The sequence below is a fragment of the Cynocephalus volans genome, chromosome 6 (assembly GCF_027409185.1).
Source record: "Cynocephalus volans isolate mCynVol1 chromosome 6, mCynVol1.pri, whole genome shotgun sequence".
NCBI classification, from domain to species: domain Eukaryota; kingdom Metazoa; phylum Chordata; class Mammalia; order Dermoptera; family Cynocephalidae; genus Cynocephalus; species Cynocephalus volans.
The window spans coordinates 156,272,251-156,297,450 of NC_084465.1; the positions used below are offsets into that span (position 1 = coordinate 156,272,251).

The 25,200-nt window shown below is 41.8% G+C and overlaps 1 protein-coding gene across 1 annotated transcript in view; it reads left to right on the forward strand.

The window, feature by feature from the left end:
• Positions 1–25,200, forward strand: part of SHC3 (SHC adaptor protein 3) — a 145,096-nt gene that overhangs the window by 1,495 nt on the left and 118,401 nt on the right. The window lies entirely within an intron of this gene.

Consider the following 25,200-nt stretch of genomic DNA (forward strand, 5'->3'; position numbering starts at 1 on the left):
GGTCTGTAAACACTGGCTGCAGACCCAGCTTAGAAATTCAACTGAACACATACTCAGGTAAAATATAGTATCCTGGTAATTTTGGAACCAAAATATTAAAAGAAACAGTTAATTCTGTGGGTTATTTCTAACTGTATAAGAAATACTTATAAATGCATGTGACCATTGGTGTTAAAAATAGGACCACTTCACCTTTCCGGGCTGCTTTTTAATTTAACCTTCATTTTAGCTTCTGCATATGGATTATTATAGTTTACCAAAAGGAACATAGATCAGCATAAAATATGCACATTTGGTTGAATTTATCTTAAAAGAAAATGAATATTCTTGTATTGCTTATTTCAATTATATAAATAGAGGCCAAAAACAAAACCAAACAAAAATATCCTGACAACTTTGAAGTTAAACTGTGACACCAGAATATATTAATTACTTCTAGAGTGTTAGTATAATCACTATAAAAAAATGCCTACATTTAAAATAGAGAAGTAGACCTTGACAAAGCTTTTTATACCTGTCATGTTGAACATAGAGGGTAGTTTTCAAATTGAGAATTCTCAAATTTATACCTTTAAAGTGTTTCTTAAAAAAAAAAAAAACAATCCCTTTGCTTAGTGCGTTGCTTTTGCTTTTTTGAAGAATGAAGGTAGACATCCAGTTCTAAGGGTCACAAGTGGCAAAATAATGATGAACATACTAAAATAAGTCTTCTCTGCTATGACAATCTGTTGATAGAAGGTTTTGTCTCTTGTCCCCAGCAAAGCAGCAGCAGTATTCTGATGGTTAGAGGGCTGGATCTGCTCAGAGCCTGTCTATGTCTTGGAGTCACTTTGTGGTGCCTCAGAGTAAAGGGTTGCAGAGATGGGGGCATAGCGTGACTGCTTAGTGCTCTGGACTGTCGTTGGTTCTCCCGTGTTCATCAGCAGCTGTGAATGGTCGTGTCATGTGAACGTAAACTCGGATGTTGTCGCCTGCTTTTCGGAGAAGTTTTAAATCACGCAGAAAGAAAACCAGACACTAAAGAACAATTTCTTGTGTGTGTGTTTGATTCAGATTATCACATGGCCCTCTGTTGGTGCACATGTGCAAATTCCTGAATTGCCCGTGTTGGGTTTAAAGCCACAAACTTATTTTATTGAAAAATTATGATACTGAGGAAAATTTAATTTGTTGTCATCTACTGATTTGTGTCTCTATAAAGTGTCTATACTTTAAAAGATTTCTGGTAGATAGAAATGGCAATCTTTATAATATGTCTAGATATCAATTGTGAAACCTAAAGGCTTAGAGTTTGGGAAAGGACTCATTCTCTTTGATGTAAATTTTTTCTAAACTAAGGAAAGCCCCAAAATGTTTTCAGTTTCCTGGAAAATTTGTATAATGTATCATTATATATTTTCTCCACTCGTAGAAATATGTACTTACGATATTAGGATATTGCACACAAGAATTATAATTTTAAAATATTTCAACTTAATCCACTTACATGAGAGCGGGGACTGTACAATACAGAAGTCTGGTGGGTTTTGATCATCTCGGAAACATTGAACCATTTGAACAGCAGCCTGTAACATTAATTAATGAAAGATCTATAATTCAAGAATGGAAAATTTTCCTGAGCAACACTAGAATTCAAAGCTCATTGCATGTTTAATTGGTCCTTCTGCCATCATTAAGTCCGGGGTTAAGTAACACACAAGGTCATGCACACACAGGCAGGCTCCAGCTTACGCAGCCTGAAGGCTTATATTCATGTCAGGTGGGTCATCTTTTTACCCTCCTGAGTATACTTGATACTTGTTTTTTTTTTTTTTTTCTTTCACGGGTGAAAAACAGAAAGAACAAGAAAATATGCCTTTGATAGAGAGGAAAATTCCAACAGCAAAGAATAATCAATATTTTCATTGAATTTACATTTAAAAGCTATTTTCTATTTGGACCTAACAGGCTAAAGAGAAATACAAATGAGTATTGATTACGGTGCTGCCCACCTTTAAATTCTACTGCCCTATGGCCGCAGCCAGCTAGGACCCGTCCTCAGCGGCTGCTGGTCTTCACCATGATCCTGGTGGTCCACCTTCTCCTCCTACAGGTCATATAGGGAAGACTTTGGGAAGGAAAGATGGACATGCACCGTTCAGGGGACAGGAGGACAGGTTCAGTCCTTACAGACATTGGGTTGAGGAAGAAGAGCCATCTGAGGACAAGCACAGCCTTGAGGTTCAGCTTTGACAAGGCCTGATGGGGGGCGAGGCTATGGCCCGGGCTAGCCCGTGGCCCCGAAAGAAGAGCTCCTCCTTAGAGCTCGTCACATCACAGACTTAAAAAGGATAAGAAGTGACCATATTTAGGACTGACCCAAGAGCCAGTGGCAAGGATCAAGAGGCCCAGTTTAAAGCAATGGGTTGAGGCACTCACTGCTCAGACCCAGTCATTCCGTCATCAGCGCTCAGTGAGCAAGCAGGTTATGTCACTCAGGATCACTTGTGAGGCCTCTGCCCAACTTACATGGATTTCAGTTTCTGGAGTGTTAGACCCTGACTGACAAAGAAAACGATGAGCTATTTATCTATAGGGGATTTTAACAATCAGAGAAGTACTAGATTATTTACTGATATGCCGGACTGTTTTTTCTTTTGGAATGAAGCCTTGTTCTTACAGGAGCTCTTTAAAAATTATTTTATTTCTGCCATTTGTAAATCTGATGATATTTGAAGTGGTATAAATCATTTGTTTTATTTATAAATGTTCGATTGCTCCTTATAGGTGGTCTTTATTAATTGCACTTACTCTAAAATTTATTCTTAATTTTTTTTCCACTTGGCTCAGTGTTTATAAAACTATCCTAACTCTTCTTTCTCTTTGAGCTATATGTTTCTGGTAACTGTGAGCAGAGATCATACAAACCAGTTATCAGCAAAGTTATTTAAGTATATCCATGCTATGTTATTATGGTAGGATTGGTTCAATTTTGAGTTCTAGATTTAAAAAGTATTCCTTAAGGTGGAGTTGAACTTTAAAATTTGAATTTTTTCTTAAAATCGTTAAAAAATCTCATAATATGAGTGGCTTACATGTAAATATTGTCCAGATGGTTTGGCAATAGTTTAAGAAATTCTTTTCACATTAATTGATAAAGTTATTAATTTGATCGGGAAAGTATATCATCTTTTTATGTGACATAAGCATAGATGTCCACACATACACACACCACATGCACACCACACACAAACACATACACACACCGCACACATACCACACACATTCCACACACACACACCATACACCCCCCCAACACACATACACACACATCACAGGTAGGCAACTTGTGATGACTTTGGATGAGGGCTGTCTTCTTTCTTGTTACAAAACAGCTAATGTCATATTTCCAGAAATACCCAATTATCTCATTCATTTATTTTATATTCATGCATAAGAAAAAATCATTCTGAAAGATGAGCCATTCGTGAAACTTTAATCCTATAAAGAATAGGCTTCTGCACCTCTGCCACTCCAAGATGTTTTATCTTTAAATAGATGTCATATTTTGAGGAATATTTGACAAATATCATTCAGCAAAGTGCCGGTAAGAGAAAGCCTAGGCAGCAAATGTGCAAAGCCACCGAGAGGCCGGCTTTCCTGCCATGGCTGGTCACGCAGGAGGTGTTCAGCCTGCATCCTGGGGGGGTGGGGGTGCCTCAGAGCACAGGCCTGGCCTGGTGAGAGGAGGACACCTGGGCGCTGACTCACCTCGCTCCTTCCGTGTAGGCTCGAGCATCAGCTCACCATTCTGCACCTTGCTGTCTGGCTGCAGGAAGAGGAGGGCAGGGTTGAGCTGGGGTTGGTCTCTGTGGCCTGAGAGCCTAGCTGAGGCATCCTGGGAGCCGGTGGCATCATGACTTGGACAGCTCCTTGCTCCAGCATCTAAAGTAACTGCAGGAGATGGGCCCCCAGGAGCGCGCTGCAGTCTTAGGGGCGTGCTCCCCTCTGGGGTCCACTGTGCTGGCTGCCTGAGTGTGGTGGGGCTCAGAGGGAGGCCATGAACAGCAGCCCGCACAGTCAGTGGAAATACCCAAGGGAAAATGAAGTTAGTGGAATCATTTAGTTCAGAAATAAGATGGTTACAGATGGAATGGAAAGAAATGGCTGGTTGTGCCGATTTCCTGGGTAGAGGACAAGAAGAAAACATTTTGTATTTTAACATAAAACACCTACAATATGCAGTAGATAAAGGGTATCTCTATGCTGAGAAGCATTGAGCATAGAACGGCCTACTGAATGGGTGCATGTTGACCATAGTGGGGTGTGTGTGTGTGTGTGTATGTATGTATGTGTGACTGCACAATAGAATGGATGTTGACCGTGGGGATGTGTGTGTGTGTGTGTGCGTGTGCATGCGTGCATGCGTGTGCAGCGCACAACAAGCCTTACAAATTGCTTTTAGTCCTGTGAATTCATAACTGCCGATATTTAGTTGAGGTAAAAAAGAAACAAGCCATCGTGTTCCCACCGTGATGTCGCCTCTCCCCTTGCCCACCAAAACACAACAGCAATGTGACTGCAGGCCATGATGTGGCCTCAGCCTGTGTCTCCCAGTACTAGGATCGGTGACTTTTCCCTGAAGGCTCTTTTTGCAATTTCAGAATGGTCATGAGTACGGATAAACAGAACGGCACTGGTTAAACTGTGCAGGGGGCTTGGCATCTCTGCTTGGACCTCTGATCCCCAGCAGGATAGCAGGGGCCAAAGGCTGCATTTCCACAGCTACAGGCTGTGCTGTTTCATTCCTGAGGGGAGTCGGTGAGAAGGTGCCGGGTATCCCCTGACCCTCCCAGGAGAAGAGGACTGCCCTGTGCTTTTCAGGGAACTGGCATCCTCTCAGCCTCTGACAGGGTCAGCCCTCTGCTCTTGCCAGGGCTGATGGCAGCAGCTTAGTTAGATCCACGGCTTCTTGGGCCCACGGGTTTCAGGCTCAGACTTGCCTGGCCCTACTGCATAGCTGGTGTGGCAGGTTCCACCACCAGCCAGTGATGATTTGGGTCTTTGGACATGACTCCAGGCTCCTGTGAGGAGCTGTCTTGAAACCTGGAAGCCACAGGAAAGGAATCTCAAGGAAGTGGCTCAAGCCAGTGCCTCACCTTGTCCATTAAAGCTCCCGGGTTCCTGATGCCCGGCAGCTGAGTGCCTGAAACCCTTCACAGCCAAGGCTTTCTGAGAAGAATGTTCAAGGAACTCATTGGGATAATGCTGCTTACCTTAGACTTGAAGCCATTCTAGGGTGTCATCTGAAATATGCTGTTTTCCCAAAGCAGAAGGCCCCTCAAAAGGGGTTTTCCTCACTTCTGTCTATGGAATACGCAGAACCATTCCCAATCTTCAGAATTTGAACTCTTGAAGCTCTGTGGAAGTTGGCCCTCAGCCAGCCTCACATCAGAAGTGCTCTCTGCCAAGATCACTCTGACAAACTTCATCTTATCAAACTCCATTAAATATAATTGTTTAGCAGTCTAGAGGGACCTACTGACAGTATGTTTAAGACAGTTTTTTTTGCTTTGCAAATATTAAACATCTTGATGCCACCTGCCCAAATAGAAATCTTCTGTTTAAAAAAAGTTAAAAATCAAAACATGATTCTAGCTCTGTTGACAAAGAAGGAGTCCCTACCGTGTTTTTCAGTGGAGGTACTATATCAGCTGGGCCCCTGAAGGTTTCCACCAAAGAAGGAGTCACGGAAAGCCTTCCCCTTTCAGGATAAAACAAGAGCAACATGCTGGTTTGAGTGTTCTTTGCCTGGGAGAGCCAGCCCCTCACGATGACTTATGGCCCCTCCTGGAGATGGACAAGGTGTAGGTTAATTCTGAGAGTATTTGTGTTTCTAGTTATTCCTGGTGTATGCGTTTTCCTATGACTAAAGCAAACACAGCACAGGCATGTCTCCTGGCCCTGGGGGGCCCTTGCACCCCCTCTTGAGCTGTATGAGCTGTGCTGCAGGCTGCAGAAATACACACTGGCCCAGGCAAAACACAGTCGAGTTTGTGCTCGGGCCCCTTCACCACCCAGGATTGAGCACATCCTTTCTTGCTTCCTGTCCCTCCCTCTGGTCTTCCCAAGTAGAAATCCCCACAACCCATTCAGCAGGAGAAAGAGAGCCTTGACCCCATTTGTCCTGCCTGTTCCTGACCCAAGGGAAGGGGTGTGGGGAGGAATAGACATTTGTCGCTGAACTCTGGATTGTTTCTGTAAGGCAGGGAATTCATGTCCAGTTATGAAGAGGGGAACAGGCCTGAGAAACGTCCCCCTCCTTGTCAGATCAGCCATGGGGCCTCCAGAGAAACTGCCAGGATCCTAAACCATCTCACACTGACCCCCTTCTCTGCTCGCAGACTGCATGCCTTGTAAGGTCACTTGTAACCTTGTAATGTGCCTTGTAATCAGTTCATCTATAAAATTTATTATGGAGATATTTAAACATACATGCAACATACAAAACATATAAGCATAAAAAATAGGGAGGATGATATAATGAACCGTCGGGTACCGGCCACCCACCACCCGGCTTCAATGGGCGTCAGCTCATGGCCATCTGCACCCACACCCCCAACCTGAATTATTTAGGAACAGTCTCCAGACTTCCAAGTTTTACCTGTTTCTCCTCTACTGACTTGTGTCGCCTGTGTTTGCTCCAGTGTGGGTCGAGCTGTGGCCTGGATGCTCAAAGTCCTTCTGGAAATGAGGGGGCTCTTCGTGTAATCAGAACTAGGCCTCTAGCCAGTGCATGGGGACCTTCTTTCATCAATGAACTGACAAGTGGTGTTTGTGGTGTTCTAGAATCGTGCAGGTCTGGGAGGTGCCTCCGCCTTAGTGCTCATAGAACACACCAAATCCTTGACCTCAAGGTCCCAAATGTGCTCAGAGGTCCCTGCATTTGACTTCACGGCCCTGAAGCAGCACTATGAGGAGGGGAACAGGCCTCTGGGGCCCCAGGTGATGGAGATGGGATCCGTACCTCCTATCCTTCCCTGCTCAGTGTCCAGTGGGGCTCTTCTAGCAGTCCTTCTGGAAATAGGTGTTCTCCCAAATTGGTTTTACTAGTATTGTATTAGTCAGGGTTCTTCAGAGAAACAGAACCAATAGGTTCTTATAAAAGACATTTATTATAAAGAATTGATCACATGATTTTGGAGGCAGGGTGTGTCAGCAAGCTGGAGACCCAGGAAAGCCCTAGTCCTGATGCTGGCAGGCTTGAGACCGAGGAAGAGCAGATGTTCCAGTTTGAGTCTAAAGGCAAGAAGGAAACAATGTCCCAGCTTGAAGGCAGTCAGGCAAGAGGAATTCCCTCTTATTTGGGGGAGAATCAGCCTTTTTAGTTCTTTTTCAGGCCCTCGACTGATTGGATGAGAACCACCCATATTGGGGAGGGCAATTTATTTACTGAGTCTGTGATTCAAATGTTAATCTCATCCAAAAGAAACCCTCACAGACACACCCAGAATAGTATTTAATCAGGTATCTGGACATCCCATGGCCCAGTCAAGTTGACACAAAATTCACCATCCCAAGTCTATACATAAGCTTTTGAAGTCGTTATCTAGAGTGACCACTAGCTGACCCGAAGCACTTATAGGTATTTCTATTTTCTGAAAGTGTGGGGTTGTGGGAGAAGAAATGACAAAATAAACTCACCTGGAAGGTTCTCAGATTTCGTTACTGTTCCTGTGGGCATCAGATAGAGAAACATTTTAAAAATCCCTCCAACATTTGTTGAGGGTTTACTATGGATGGACACTGAACTAGAGGCCTGGGGTATAGGACAGATAAATTATTATCACTGCTCACAAGGGAAGCTGTGCGTAAGTCTTTACAGGACCGCGTAGCAAGGGTCTGTGGCATGGTTCACACACTTACTCAGAGTATGGACGCCTGGATGGCCACTTGCACCTGGAGGAGTGCGTGTGTCACACCTAGCATCACCCCTCGAGGCGGGAGCAAGCAGGGCAGCAGAAGAGGCAGCTTCGTGCATGTTGATGGTTTAGAATCACAGCCAGAGACAAGGCACCCAGGAGGGGAATCGAATTTCTACATTAAGCTGTTTCACCATTAAAATTGAAAAACTATGGTTTTTCTTTTTTTTTTCTAATTTGCAAATAATAATAATTTATAGATGCAATTTTCTCCGCTTAAGATTTGCTCTCATGGTTTTTTAAAAAAGTATTTTGGGGCCCACCCCATGGCTCACTCGGGAGAGTGCAGCGCTGGGAGCACAGTGGCGCTCCTGACGCAGGGTAGGATCCTATATAGGACTGGCCGGTGCACTCACTGGCTGAGCGCGGTGCGGACGACACCAAGCCAAGGGTTACGATCCCCTTACTGGTCACAAAAAGGAAAAAAAAAAGTATTTTGATGCACCTATCTATTTGGCCTTACCAAATTAAAGAACAGATAGCAAATGAAAATGATCATAAAATGAAACTGGCCAGGGTTGGGCCTCTTACAGGATGCTTGGCTGTGAATAGAAGGTCAGTAGTCAGGTGGACAAACTGGCATGGACGCAGGCAAGGGGAGGTGTCCCATGGTCCCCTAGTCCCTCCTGCTCCGCATGTTCTGAGAAGCCTCCATCTGTCCTCTGACTTTCCACCTTCCTATTACCGGTGGAATCTTGGTAGTCCCCCTTACTCCTTCGTAGGGCTGAGTTCTCCAGGGTCTCCTCTGGCCTCTGGGATGGAGAAACTGCCTTTTTAAAGATTGTTATTTGTGAGCAGGTGATGGCTGCACTGTCTAAAGCACTGAGCTGTGGTTTTTCCCACTGGAAATAGAAACTCCTGTAATAGATAATAACCTTGCTTGCAGAGGGACAATTATTAACTCAGGTGGGAGAAGAAAATAAGACTCATCAAGTAATGGCCAGGAGGGGAATTCTGATGTCCCAGTGATGACCACAAACTCCTGCCCCTCTCTTGCCTGCACTCTCTCACTCCTGCTATGTCTGTTTACCAGCTTGGTCAGGACCCCCAGGACAGGGGAGTGCTGGTAAGTGGCTAACATCTAGCTCTCTGGACAAAAGAGTCATGATTTGAAGTGTTTGCCAGTGTTTGTGGTGTGAATAGCTACTACCCTGCTGCCACCGGAGGTGGGAAGAGAGGTGTGGTGCTCAGCTTGTGGAGTCTTACACCGCCCAGTTACAAGGGACTCAAATATCTCCAGGTGTAGACAATAGTAACATGTAATACAGTCACTGGGAAGTGCTGAGTTTCGAGGATGTATTCCCTTTGTTTTTCATATGATTGTGTACAAGTATATCCTCCTTAGGTCTCTTTCACCCTAAAACAGCTTTCTCTCCTTCCTGCCTCCCTTGAACACTCCTTTCCTCTTGTTCATATTCCTCCCTTCCCACTTCCCATCCTCTCTTCTTAATCACACCCACGTGCAATGACTGGCTTCCCCGATCCATCTGGGGATAGTGCTCCAGAGAGGGCTCATTAGTGCCCCTCACTGTGAAATCTAAACCCTCTGTGGTTCTGCCTCCCCTGACCTCCCTCCGTGCTGGCCCACAGCATCTCTCCAACACTCCCAGCCTCGGCCTTGACGTTTCCTCCTCTCTGGTTCTTGTACAGCCCTCTTTTCTTGCCACTTTTGTTTCTGGAAAATTTTTGAGCAGTCTTACCCTTTCCATTCATCTATTCGTTACTGTATTCCTCCATCAATTTATTAATGAATTATTTCATTCAGCGGGCATCTATTGAGCCCCCATTCTGGGATAGGTCTATGCTAGGAGTTGGGGATAAAGTGGTGAATTAGACTTGCTTCCTGCTCTTTCAGTGCCGGTGGGGCAGACAGAGGAGAGGAAATCCTGGGGACCACACTGGTTGTGGTGACATGGAAATCAAGGACGGCTTCTTCCCAGAGATGACACTGAAATAGAGCCTTAATTGATGAGTGGAATTATCTGGGAGGTGGGTGTGATATGTGTCCTTAGGTGTTAGTACTTGAGAGTGTGTGGGGTCCATTCCAGGGGGGGAAATGGAAACAGAGAGCGGCCCATATGGCTGGAGCGTATGGAGCCGGGGGGAAGGGCTGGGGACAGGGGTCAGGCCTGCAGCTCTCTGGACCTGGGCCGTGCAGTGGGAAGCCACTGGAGATTTTCCAATAGATTCGTCTATCTTCTGGGCAGAGAACCTATTGGAAAAGCAGGAACGAAAATAGAGGGGATTAGGAGACAGTTAGGAGAGGTGACAGTATCTGGACCAGCGTCGTGCTAAATGCCAGTGGTGTGCGTCTAGCCCAGGTCTGTGTCTCTGTCGTGCAACATGCTGTCCACATTTTGTGGGCCTCTGAAGTGTAGTGTGTCTCAAAGTCAACTCCCAACCTTTCTCTCCCTCACCTGTCCCTTGTTAATGTGTCGCTGTTCACCTGCTTTTCCACTTGAGAGACGTCCGAGTCATCCTTGAGCACTTCCTTTTCCCAAGCTCATTACATCTGTTCAACCACTAAACTTATTTCCACCCCAAAGGATTTTAAATCCTTCTTCTTTTTCTTTCCTTTTGTCCTGATTTATGCTCTCTTCAGTCCTTGTTTGATTTCTGCAATAAATACTGGTCTTGCCAGACAATTGCTTTGGGAAAGACTTTTTAAATTAGAGAAAAATATATGATATAGTCTCACTGAAATGTTTCAAACAACACACAAATATATGGAGTGGAAAATGAAAGTTTCCCCTCAACTCCCTTTCCAGTACTTCTAAATTTATTCCTCTCAGAAAGAACCCCCAAGAGCTATTTGCTGCTTATATTACCAGGGTGTGCGTGCGCACACGTGCACACACGTGCACACACGTGCACACACGTGCACGCACACACACCTTTTTTCTTTTTCTTTCTTTCATCTTCTTTCTCTCTGTGACATAAAACAAAGCATTCAACATTTATTGGTCTGTGACTTGATCTTTCCCCTTAATATGCCTCGGAGACCTGTCAACATTAGTACCTGTAATTCTGTTTTATTCTCTTTGGCACTCACTCAGTACTCAAATTGTGGATGCACTAAAATTTATTCCAACAGTTCCCTATTATTAGACATTTAGATAGTTTCTAATTTGTCACAAATAATAAAATAGTGAACCTTCTTCTATATCATCCTCCCACTTGGGGAGATATTTTTGCAAGTGTGTACAAGTTTTAGTGAATGTTAATCCTTTTCTTTTCTTATTGCCTTGGCTGGGGCCTTGCGTGCAATGATCCATTCTGTTGGTGAAGGTTACTTTCTTGCTTCTGGCTACAAAGTGAGTCCTTCTGTATTCAACTATCAAGGAGGACTTTTGCTATTAGATACACTTTTACAAGTTAAGAAAATTTTTCTATGATCCCAATTTTCAATTTAAAAAGAAAATCTGAAATGGTTATTGAATTTTATCAAGGGTTTTTTTCAGCATCTAGTAAGATAAATATGTACTTTTCACCTTTTTCTGTTAATGTGATGAAACGTTTATCTTTCTATAGTTCATGCCTGTCATCTCATCCTTCTAATTAAAAGCTCACTGTTGTTTGCCTCACTTACGGAATTCCATCCAAAATCCTTATTCTGAGTATAAAAATTTTCCATTTGGCCCATTGTAGTACTTGAGCCTCACCTCTTGCCACACCCACATAAAACAACTTATTTTCCCCCAAACGAGTTGCATCTCTGGGTTTAGCTCAAACTCTTCCCCCTGGGCCCCTTCTCTCCACCCCATCTTCACCTAGAATAATGCTCCTTAGCCTTCAAGACTCAGCCCAAATCAGCAGCTGCTCTCTCCTGTCTCTTTCATGTGGGCAGTTAGTGGCTTGCTACTCAGGGTCGCCACAGCTCTGTATATTTATCTTTGTATTTGTCAGTTCAATCCATGTTAAGTGAGAATCTACTATATTCCTAGTGCTGGGGCCCCTGAGAATCCAAAATGAATTAAATGGTTCCTGCTGTCAAGGAAATCGTAATCTAGAGAGGGCTTACATGTGTGATAGAAGGCCATGAATTGTGACATGTGATATGACATGGACTAAATGCTTATGTCCCCCCAACATTCATATGTTGAAATCCTAATCCCCAATGTGATCGTATTAAGAGGTGGAGCCTTTGGGAGGTGATTAGGTCATGAATGGGATTATAAAAGAGACCAGAGAGAGCCCCTTTGCTCTCTTTCCACCATGTGCAAACCAGGAAGCAAGCCCTCACCAGCACCAAATCTGCCAGCACATTGATCTTGGACTTCCAGCCTCCAGAACTATGAGAAGTAAACGCTTGCTGTTTAAGCCACACAGTCTATGGTATATTTGTCATAGCAGCCCAAGATGACTAAGATATGATATAAGGCCATGGATTGTAGGAAAGATGTCAGCCAGCTCTTCCCAAGACTTCCCCGGGGAAAGAGCCCGTGATAAACACTTAATACACGAGACAAAGGAATAGAAGTGGCTGTTGGGCCCTGGGGAATGTGACTGTCCTGAGGCGACTGGTTAAGAAGGTTACCTAGGGGTCTGTTTGTATACTGCTGGGGACTAAGAACTTAACTCCAAAGAAGCACATTTTGAACTCTGTTCTATTTGTAAATTGCTTGATAATTGTTCATTCTGTGAGCTGGTTTATGCCATAGAACACCCCAAATCTCTACAAGCTGTTCTATAGATGAGAAGCATTATTAGTAGACCCTTGAGTTCTGATTTTTCCTCTGTCTTTTCTGTTTAAAGCTAATTACTGGAAGGTTTCAATAAGAGACTCAACTTCAATGAGAGCCACGAGAGATCATTTTTAGGTTAATATACTGTGTAGCCAGATTTTACCAGGATATCTCTAAATAGAAAACTAAACTCCTTAACACTTCTGCATGCCCCCACCTCTCATTAAAGCACATGGATTTATGGAAAAGAAAGGGGGAAACGAATGGATCATCAAGTATTATTTGAGAGCTCAATTAAACGCCTTGTCTTGTGGAAGGTATTGTAGGTTGTGGAAGAGGTGTAGGATGATTTTCTAAAAGGAATTTGTGTCCCAGTTGAATATAAAAAGCTGCTCCATTTTAAAAACAACAACAAAAAGTCCATGTTCCAAAAGGTGCTAATTATGTGGTAAGTGATCGGCGGTGGGCTGGAGTTAGGAAAGGCCTCACAGAGAAGGCAGGATTTATCCTGGGTCCTGAAAGACTATCCAAACCTGGGCAGATGAAAAGGTGGGTGTTCAAGGCAGGAGAATCAGAGTGAGCAGCTCTTTGGAGTGGGAATGGGCACGGTGTCTGTGAGGGGATAGAAAGGACATTGTACTGCACGCTGGCCGTCGTCAGCAGGAAGCCCAACATAGGGTACTGTTGACTTTTGTCTATAATATGGGCCATAGCCTCTCTGAGTTGGAATGCACCCAGTCAGGGTTAGAATCCTGGGCAAGTGTGGATCCGCTTGGATCCATTCAATGGTGGGAAGCTCCCTACTAAGTGGAGTGGCCAGTCCATTTCCACTCTAGGACATCTGCCCTCCTGAGCCCAGCAGAACCGAGCTGCTTCCTCACCAGACGACAGTCCTTGAAGTGGCTGAAGGTACATTTTCCCTTGACTTCTTTTCTCTAAGCTTAACATTTCTTACTCCTGGAACAGTCATGATCCCACTATATGCTGCATTCTCTCATCTGTTTACATTCTGGTTTGTAAATTAAAAGACCCTGGTCATAGTAAAGAATATGTTGGAATAACAGTTTTGGCCAGGGTTGGGATATACTCTATTTTTAGAGCTTTGCCCTGTCCTAAAAATAATTTGGGCCTTTAGTTCCTATGCCTGCATGACTGAGAGATAACTTCATCTTTGTCTAGATACCACTACTCTTTTTTTTTTTTTTTTAGAAAGGATGATAGAGCTTTCTGTATGGCTTGTTTATTATGACCTACAAGCAGAATTATGGATGATTTCCAAAATCACACTTTCTTTTATCAAAAAGCTCAGTATAGACTTACTTCCCATCCTCCCACCCCACCACTGCCTGCTATGAGCCACTCAACTACTGTGAGTTTCTGACAATTATCCTCTGTCATCAAAACTCAGAATTGCAATTGAGAAGGCCAGAGGAATTACCACTGGGAATTACATTGCCCATCAAGCAAGGTGAATGTCCCTCTATAGAACAGTAGAATAAATTTAAATTCTGCTGTGTTTACACCATGGAATAGTATTCAGCCCATTTAAAAAAGTTAATTAGAGTTCTTTTAAAGTTGATTTGAAAAGATTTTTACAAGGCATTGTTGACTGAGAGGGTCAAGATACAACAAAGCATGTGTATTATGGACACTTCTTGTGACAGAAACAATGACAAAATGTGTAGCCCACTGTCAGCAATTGATAGTACTACTAAACAGAAAATCAGCAAGGATATATAAAAATTGAACAACACAATCAGCCAGCAGGATCTAATGCACATACAGAGGGCATTCCATGAAACCACAGCAGAATAAACATTCTTTTCAAGTGCCAATGAAACTTTCACTAAAATACAGCATCTCTTGAGCCATAAAACAAATCTAACCACATTTAAAAGAATCGAAGTCATACAGAGTATGTTCTTTGACCATAATGGAATTAAACTTAAAATGGAGTTAACTTAGAAATCAATAATAGAAAAAGAATAGGAAAATTTCCAAAACTGGAAATTAAACGACATGCCCGCAAATAATCCATAGGACGAAGGAGAAGTTTCAAAGGAAATTTTTAAAAATACATAGAATTGAATGAAACCGGAACTACAGTATATCAAAATTTGTGGGACACAGCTGGAACAGTGCTGAAAGGGAAATTTATAGCACCAAATACTTACATTAGAAGAGAGAACAGTTTACCAACCAATAATTGAATTGTCCATTGCAAGTAACTAAAAAAGAAGGGCAAAAGCAAGCAGAAAAAGGAAATAACAAAGATAAAAGCAGAAAGCAATGACATTAAAAGCAGGAAAACCAACAGAAAAAAATCAGTGAAACCAAAATCAGTTCTTTGAAAAAAATCGATAAAATTGATAAACCTAGCAAGATTAACAAAGATAAAAAGAGAGAAGACACAAACTGTTAATAAAACTAGATGATAAGAAAATTTTTAAATAAAAATAAAAGACAATAAGGGGTTAAAGGGTAATAAAGGAATACTATGAACAACTTTATGCTCATAAATTCAACAATTTAGAATGGACCAATTCTTTTAAAACCACAAACTACCCAACGTCAACCAAAATGAAAGAGACAACCTTAATAGTTACATAACCATTAAATAAATTGAATTTATGATTAAAAGCTCTCCAAAAAGAAATCTCCAGGCCTAGATGGTTTCTCTGAAAAATTTTACTAAACATTTAAAGAATTAATACCCCTTTTACTTAACCTCTTCTGGAAAATAGAAGAGGGAACACTTCCCAACTCATTTTCTAAAAGTAGTTTTACCCTGATACCAAAATTAGACAAGACACCACAACCCTCCAAAAACAAAGAAAGAAAGAAAACAACCTAGTGCTATATTTTATGAACTTAGATAAAGAATTTTCAACAAAATATTGGTGAATAAACTCTGCAATATCTAAAAATAATTATGCACCATGACCAAGTTGGATTTCTTCCAGGTATTCAAGGTTTGTTTAACATTTGAAAATCAATGAATATAATCATCATCTCAACAAGAAAAATCACATGATCACATCAATTGATGGAGAAAAAGCATTTGCTGACACCCATTCATTATAGAAACTCTTAGCAAACTAATAATAGGGAGAACTTCCTCAACTTGATAAAGAACATTTACAAAAACCCCACAGTTAACATCATACTTAGTGAAAGACTGAATGCTTTCCATCTAAGTCTGGGAACAAGGCAAGGTGTCTGCTCTCACCACTCCTATTTAACATGGTGCTGGAAGTTTCAGCCATGACAATAAAGCAAGAAAAAGAAGGAAAAGGCACAAAGATTGGACAAAAAGAAATAAATGATGTGATTGTGCAGAAAATTCAAAGAAAGCTATAAAAAAAATCTGAGTTCAGCAAGGTCGTAGGATGCAAGATACATAAAATCCAATCTTATTTCTAACCACTAAAAGTGAACATGTGGAAACTGAAATTAATGCACAACATTTACAATCACACCAAAGAAAATGAAATACTTAAGTATAAACCTCACAAAACATGTATAGGATATGTATGCTAGAATTTACAAAATGCTATTTACAAAATAAATGGAGACACATACCATGTTGTAAGACTCAGCATAGTAAAGATGTCAGTTCTCCCCAAATTGATCTGTAACTTTAATGCAGTTCCTATCAAAATCTCCATAAGGTGTTTTGTAAATATAAACAAGCTTATTCTAAAATTTATGTGGAAGGCACAGACCCTAGAATACCTTTTTAAAAAACCCTTAAAAGTGAAGGATAAATTTGTAGGAATTACTCTACTCTATCGCTATAGTAGTCAAGACTGTGTGATACTGGCAGAGGGGTAGACACAATGGGGCATGATAATGGACCCCCAAATAGATCCACACAAGTATGGCCAAGTGATATTTGACAAAAATGCAAAAGCAGTTCAAGGGAAGGACGGCCTCTTCAACAAATTGTGCAGGAAAAATTGGACATCCATAGGCTGAAAAATTAACCTTGACCTAAAACTCATACTTTGTACAAAAACGAACTCAAATTGAATCACAGGCTTAGATGTAAAATGTAAACGATAAAACTCCTAGAAAAAATGTAAGAGAAAATCTTTGGGATTTAGGGCAAGACAGGTCTTTTAGCTTGACAACAAAAGCACAGTCTATAAAATGCTGAAGTGGTGAATTGGACTTCATCAAAGTTTTAAAAAATGTGTTCTGCAAAGACCCTGTTAAGAATATAAAAAGACAAACTATAAAATGAGAGAAAATATTTGCAAGCCACGTGTCCAACAAAGCACTAGTATTTAGAATCTATAAAAACTCTCAAAAATGCAATAATCAAAAACAATCTTAAACAGTAATAAACTGTAAAATAAACAAATCATAAACAATAAAAGACAGTAATAAAACACCAATCCAATTAGGAAATGGACAAAAACATGAAAGATATTTCACTAAAGGGGACACACACACACACACACGGCAAATAAACATGTGAACATCTATTCAACATCATTAGCCATATGGGAATAAAAATTAATACCTCAATAAGATACCACTACATGACTATCAGAAAGGTTAAAAGAAAAAAATATCAACAACAGCAAATGCTGGCGAAGTTGTGGAGGAAGTAAATTACATACATTACTGATGGAAAACATAAGACAGTACAGTCACCCTGGAAACAACATGTTATTTAGGGAGACACTCACCCTACACTCACCAGTGGGCTCAGTGGCACCTCACAGCAAAAACAGTACAACAGTGTGTTACTTTCCTGTTGCTGATCTAACAAATTACCACAAACTCAGTGGCTTAAAATAGCATAAGTTCATTATCTCACAATTATGGAAGTCAGAAGTCTGGAATGAATCTTACAGGCTAAAATCGAGGTGTCTATGGGGCTGGTTTGTTCTGGAGTCTCCAGGGGACAGCCTTTGTCTTGTCTCTTCCAGTTTTGAAGGCTGCCTGCTGCAAGCGCTCCTTGGATTGTGGCTACATTACTCCAATCTCTGCCTCAGTTGTCACATTGCCTTTTTCTCATCTGCAGTCAGATCTTCGTTTGCCTTTCTCTTAGGAAGACAGTTGTGATTACATTTATGGTCCATCCCAATAATCCTGAAGAGTCTCTCCATCTCAAGATCCTTAACTTAATCACATCTACAAAGTGCTATTTGTCATATAAATTAACAGTCACAGGGATTGGGACCTTGATATCTTTGTGGTGGGACATTATCCATCCTACCACAGGTAATTTCTTATAAAACTAAAAATGCAAGCACCATATGAACTGAAAAGTACACTCTTGGGCATTTAGCTCAGAGAAGTGATCATTTATGTTCACACAAAGACCTGAGTATGAATGTTCACAGCAGCTTTATTCGTAATAGCCCCAAACTGGAAACAGCCCAGGTATCTTTCAGTGAGTGAGTGCTTCAACACACTGTTGGTACATCTTTACCATGTGATAGAGTTTGGATGTGTTGCCCCCCCGCCCAAAACTCATGTGGAAATCTGATCCCCAATGTGGCAGCATTGGGAGCTGTTTGAGTCAGGGGGGCAGATCCCTTATGAAAGGATTAATGCTGTCCCTGGGGGGTGGGGGTAGTGAGTGAGTTCTCACTCTATTAGTTCCCGTGAGAGCTGGTTGTTTAAAAAGACCCTGGCATCTCCTCCCACCTCTCTCTTGCTTCCTCTGGCCATGTGATCTGCTTGTACCCTCCAGCTGCCTGCCACTTTCTACCACAAGTAGAAGCAGCCTGAGGCCTGTGCCAGATGCAGCTGTCCCAGAATTATAAGTCAAATAAACTTGTTCTTTATAAATTACCCAGTCTCAGGTATTCTGTTATAGCAACATGAAAATGGACTGATACACCATGAAATACTACTCAGCAATAAAAAGGAATAAAAACTATTGACACTCGTACATAGAACAACCTGGATGACTCTCCCAAGAATTATATTGAATGAAGAATGCCAATCCTAAAAGTCTATATACTGTATGACTCCATGTGTATAACTTTCTCGAAATGACAAAATTATAGGAATGGAGAATGGATTAGTGGTTGCTGGAGACTGACTATGGCAGAGCAAGGAGGGAGGTGGATATGGCTATAAAAAGGCCATGTGAGGGGTCTTATGGTGATGCAACTGTTCTGTATCTTGGGTGTACCAGTATCAGTATTCTAGTTGTGGTATTATAATGCAGTTTTGCAGAATGTTACCACTGGGGGGAACTGGGTAAAGGGTACAGGGGATCTCTTGGTATTATTTCTCACAACATCACATGGATCTACAATTATCTCAAAACTAAAAGTTTAATTTAGAAAATATGTGTGTATATGTTTATGTATATCTGTGCAGGGTTGTTGGAGCATGGAGAAAAATAGAGAAGCATACTATATTAGACATTCATTGCTGCTTTATAAATTACTCTAAAATGTAGTAGCTTAAAACTTTTATTTCTTAGTTTCTACAGATCAAGAATTAGGGAGTGGCTGAGGTCTTTCAGGAGGTGGTTAGATGTCAGCTGGGACTGCAGTCGTCTGAAGGCTTGACTGGGGCTGGAAGATCCACTTCAGGATGGCACACCCACAGGACTAGCAAGCAGTATCTGGCTGTCTGCAGGAGGCCTCTGTGCCTTTCTACATCGGCCTCTCCATGGGACTGCTTAGGTGTCCTTACAACATGGTGGATGGCTTCCCCCAGCGTGAACAGTGATCAAGGCAATAATTCTTTTATGACCTAGCCTTGGAAATCACAAGTTGTCCCTTCCACAATATTCTATTGGTCACATTATTCAGTCCCATTCAATGGGGGAGAGGACCTCCTGAGGGTGTGAATACCAGGGGGCCTCAGGTACATGTTCTCGTCATGAGTGTAGATTCATAGATTGTAGGCTAGAAAAAAAAAATGTACAACGACCCCGGGTGACAATAAGAATCATCCCTATTGATGAGAAAAGATGGAATTTAGAAGTTTAACAGAAATAATTTTCTTTTACAAAGAGGTAGATTGGGGGTAGTTATAACAGATGAACCCTCGGATGCCAAGTCAAGTTAACCAGAGCTGGGTTGACAATCAGTAGGGATTTGAGTAGGGATTTGGGAGGGAAAAGCCCAAGGCAAGGGAAGTGTTCATGAAGGTGACCAGGTGGAGAAGCAGGTAGATGATGACGTGGAAACCAGACGTGGTTCAGGGACTGAGATGAGGCCAGAGTCAGCAGCTGGCATGTCTTCTCCAGTGTGGCTATTTGGGGTGGCCCTGTTGGGCTCAGTGGTACCCCAGAACAAGTCCAGCATATTGGCTGGTGGCAGCAAGACTGTGCTATGTTCCCGTGGGGGATGGAGCCTGAAGCAGTCCTGGGAGGTCTGGGTGACACACATGCATCCTGTAAGGAAGAACTTTTTAACCATGGATGGGGAGCAATGGACCAGACCAGGTGAGCTGAGACCCCCAAGACCAGCACTCTCTGGCCCTGTTCTTGGCCATTTGAGCGAGACCATGGGCTAGGGGCCAGTGGCACAGGGGGAGCAGAAGCCAGGCATTCAGATATGGCCCAATCCAGTCACACAGAGGCCAGTACTGAGATGGGGGCCCAAGGTCGAGAGTGTCCACAAAAGAAACAAAGAGGGGTGGCCCATTGAACCAGACGCAGAACTGAGAACATGGCAGGTGGCACCAGCCTCGGCTACTCAGAGAGGAGCTAGCAGGCCACACGGGGGCCAGAAATATTGTGGGGGATGGTTGAAGAAAACCAATGCGCAAGGGGAGAGATGAATTTTCTAAGACCAAGCAGCCAGAGTCATGTCCGAGTGAGGACAGGGATGGTCAGTGGGAACACACTAGGATAAAAATGGCAGCTCAGTTCTCCTCCCTCCCACGTTAGCTGGAAGGTGGCTTTAGCCATAATACCAGTGTGTATTTTTGGAACATTTCTTCCTTCTTCTCCTTTGACTTTGAATAGCAGATGTGATCTGTTGCATTGCTGTGATTTTCAGATGAAATCAAGCACGGTGGTTTACTTTTAACCAAACCCAGTCACACTTCCTCTCTCTGACTCAGCTTCCTTGTCGTAAACGAGGTGGGTGACACACGCCAGCAGCCAGCATTGACAAAGGCATCCTAGATCTTTTGATGAACATCTATATGGCATTTATATTAATATAATTTTCTCTGTGAGATGGAAGTTTAAAAGTTGCCTCACTAGCTGAGGGAACTTAGGACTAGGGTATAACCAAATGGCTCATTTCTTCCCTGAATTAACTGTATGGAAGTTGAAAAAAATCTGGCAGAGGAGGTAGGAAAGCTGAAAGCTGGTCCTACGTCTTTCCATACCCACAGGACCGCCCCGTGGCATCCCGTTCTCACTGCTCTTCATGCCCGGCTGCAGTGAAACACATTCCGGCTCAGAAAGGGCCGGGCTTCACGCCTTACAACAGGGCAACCGTACTTATCTCTAAGCTTCCTCTTCTCGGGATGAAGCCCATCGCATGGCGGGGTGCACGTGAGCCTCAAGTCCCTCAGCCGTAAATGGGGGTAACAACAGCACTGTCTTTGTACGGTTGTCAGAGGAACGACGGGAGTGAATGTCTGCAAAGGACGTGGCAGAGTGCTGGCAGGTGGCAGAGGCTTACTGAGAGTTTGCTATCTGAGCCATCCTGGTCCTATTGTTAAATCAGAGCTTTCCTCTCCAAAGCTCCATGAGTCAGGGCCAACCAAGCCTTTAGTTTAAGAGGGTGATTATTCATCCTTGCTTTATTCAGGAGAGAGTGCTGTTATATCGCAAGATCATGACTTCAACCGTGTGTCAGCTCAGCCTCGTAACTCATGGGAGGTGAGGTCACAGCCCCGTTCTCAGTGCCACCGAGGTGGACAGGAGGTTGAGACTAGAAGGGATGAAAGTGGAAAGTGGCTAAGTGCCCTTCCTTGACCCACGTGTGGGTTCTCAGCTTCACGGCTTCTGCAAATGATTTTCAGGGCCATAACAGTAACAGCATGAGGCTGTCACACAGGGCAAATGACAAGGTCATAACCAGGAACGAGGTATGAAGCCCTTTGGGTGGGAGGAGTGTGGATGTTGGGAGCATTCGTCATCAGGGGTGGTGGTGTCTGTGGCCGCAGCCCTCCCTTGTTAGCATTGACATTGATGGTGCTGACAAAGAGCCTGCCAGTGTCTGCTGACTTATAAGCAAGTCTTTAGATAACATTTTCTCATAATACCAAGTTATTCTGGGTGGACTGATTATAAATAATTTTAATTTTTTGGTACTTCTTTGTATTTTGCAAAATTGTTTAAAATGAACATACAGTAATTATCAGAAAAAGATGAACATTAAAAATAAAATAATTTCAAGAACTCTATTAAAAGAAATGATCTTTTGTTGTTTTTTTTTAGTACAACATACATAGTATTCAGCTCAATGAGTACATACATACACACACATCACACCCATGCAAACACCAGCAGGCTAAGATTTGAGGCATATTCCCAGCCTCCAGGTTCCTCCATGCCTCAGCCAGTAAGTACCCTTCCAGGGGTATCCAGTTATTCTGAATTCTGCCACTGTTGATTAGTTTATGGTGGTGATCTTTTAAACAGAAAAATACTAACAATATTGGTCAAATTAGTACTATTAAGATTGATCCATTTTTCTAGTGTAGATTGTAACTTTTGAATAAATTCAAGGCTTTTATTTAGGGGAAATTTTATAAATATATAATTCTGACAATACAATATCTTGTATAAAGTAGATTAGAAAAATTAATTAGTGAAATCTAGAGTTTCCCTTTTCTCAAATATATATAAACACTCAAGGGATAGTCTTAATTTTAGTATCACTAAATCCTAGTCATTATGGAACCTCAAATTATTTTAATAACAGTATCAGATGGATGTGCCATGTTATGTAAGCTAGAGGGTGGGCAGTGCTTAACTTAAATTGTGACCAGGTGCTGTTGAGCACAGACGTCTAGAACATTTGTGGTGGGCTCGCTACGACAGGTAGGCATAGACATTTAGGGTGTCTGTGGTGTACTCACCAAGACAGTCAAACTACACCTAACTTTAGCAATTCTAAAAGATTTTTCCAACCTAAATATTCTGGAGCAGAATTTTGCTTGAATTTAAAATTGCCACAATTTCAATTTCTGTAAGTTGATTTCATTTGCTCTCTGTTTTTTAGAGTGGGTGGTAGCACTGACATATGGGCAAGCCAACTGGCCACCACTGGGGAGAGAAAGAGCAGTCCATGGGATTTGGATGAAAGAGATGAAATTCACAGGGCTGTGCATTCTCACATGTTTGTTGAGTGACAGTTCACCAAGTCAGAGATGAGACTTAGTCAGGAGCTTGTTTATAGAGTTATTTTACATCCCACATCTTTAACCCTAATTTCCTGGAGAACAATTCATAACATGGGGCCACCTCCTCTGATAGAATCTAAAGCCACTCAAGTCACTAGGGGTTGGACTCCACTAATTATAAAATCCTACAAAGAGAATCATCAGACATTATTGCAAATCCAGAAGTCTGTGCACAACCTTAATGAATATGAATACTTTCAGTTAATAATCTTTAGCTTTCTTTCATGAAGGCAATACATGCAAATTGCAGAAAAAGTAGAAAATAGTGAAAAGCATAAAGAAGAAAATCACCTGTAATCGCCATCTTCCATGATGACTTCTACTAGAATTTCCGTGAATTTTTTTCATCCCTTATTTTCATTTATGTGAAATTAAGATCAGGCTAAATAATTTCCCAAACCATTAAATATTATTGAAAGACGTGGTTTTAAATGGCTGCATAATATTCTGACCCAGAATATATAAAGAATTCTTACAACTCAACAACAAAAAGAAAAATAACCAATTTTTAAAATGGACATCCCCATACCAAACAGCCACCAAAAAAATAAAGTCAGGGCTGGTCACTTAGCTCAGTTGGTTAGAGCACAGTGGCCTCATAACACCAAGGTCATGGTTTCAGATTCCCGTACTGGCAAGCTTCCCCCCAAAAAAGTGTGCAAAGGATTTCTCTTAATCCATTTCAGCTGCCATTACAAGAATACCTTAGACTGGGTAATTTGTTGCTCACAGTTGTGGAGGCTGGGAAGTCCAAGATGAAGCCACCAACAGATCTGATGTCTGGTGAGGGCTCTCTGCTTCACAGATGGCACCTTTTCATGCAGCATCACATTGTAGAACGGGCATGGGTGCTCCCTTCTTTTTGGGGTCTGGAATTAAATAGTGGTAATGGTTGTACAATGTTGTGAATATAATAAGAGTCACTGAACTATATACATTTTAAAATGGTGAATTTTTATTGCATGTGAATTATTCCTCAAAAATAATTTCAAAAAATACCCATGTTAAATAAAGTAAACTAGGGGTAAATGGGGATTTCACCTTATTAAGGATCTGAGGTCTGAAGGTTAGCAGCAATTATCTAGACAAAGAGGAGAGGAAAAAATGTTCTAGACCGCAGGAGCACAGTGTGGAAAGGTCTTAGGAAGAGGGATATGGAGGGATCGTAGATTTCTTCTGCCATTTCTCATCATTTCCTTAGATTAGGTGAAAGAGAGTGGGCATTAAAATTTAAATAACATTTCTGAAGCAATAAGTTTACTGTAAAAATTAGGATATTCAGATAATTAACAAAATGAAAATAAACCTCCCGTTATCACATCTTGCAGAGTTGGCAAAGAGGGAGGGGGAAAGGAGCTCTCCCACACCATGAACAGATGTATAAATTGGTACAAGTTTTATGAAAAGCAAATTGGAAGTGCTCATCGCAGCAATGTGTTGTGGATGAATAGTCAATGTCTGGATACAGTGTGTACAACTTGCTCTGATTAGGCAGAGTAATGCCACAGGTCTAAATCCATGCCCTCATGTGTAATTCTCACCATAACCCATTCTACAGATGAGAAAAACATCAAGGTCTGGTGAGTTGCTGAAGTACACACAGGTAGTCAGCCATGAAGTGGGTCTTTAATCTAGGGTTGTATATCTCCAAAGTCCACTCTTGTCTCACTATAAAGGAGAATACAGAAATACATGCAGGTTTTATAGGGCTTTGTCACAGGGAAAGTGACATATGCCTTTCATGGAGCTATATAGTCTCATGCTTGTTAAAGAACAAAAGACAGACAGAGTGAAATTTCAAGTCAGCGGCCTTTCCTTTTTCACTTTATGAGTGATGCAATTGTGATATACTTTGGCTTAAAGGTGCATGTGCCAGTTAATATTTAGACTTAGAAATTAAGTAATTAACTTGTATAATATATGTTTATCTTAACATTGTAATTAATCACTGGAAAACTCTAAGCGTGTGATTCAATATGGAAAGTGTCAACTTACTGATCTTTTAGGAAATGTACCTGTAGCCCCAACTGAATGTTACCTGTATCCATTTTCAGGATATTACTCTACAGAGGGAAAAATGAGCACCTCGGTGAGCTGAGAGAAATGCTGTAATTTACAGCAATAGTGCTATAGTATACTTTTCTCCTCAATTTTTTTAACTTTTAATTTTGAAATAGTTACGGACTCCAGGAAGTTACAAATAT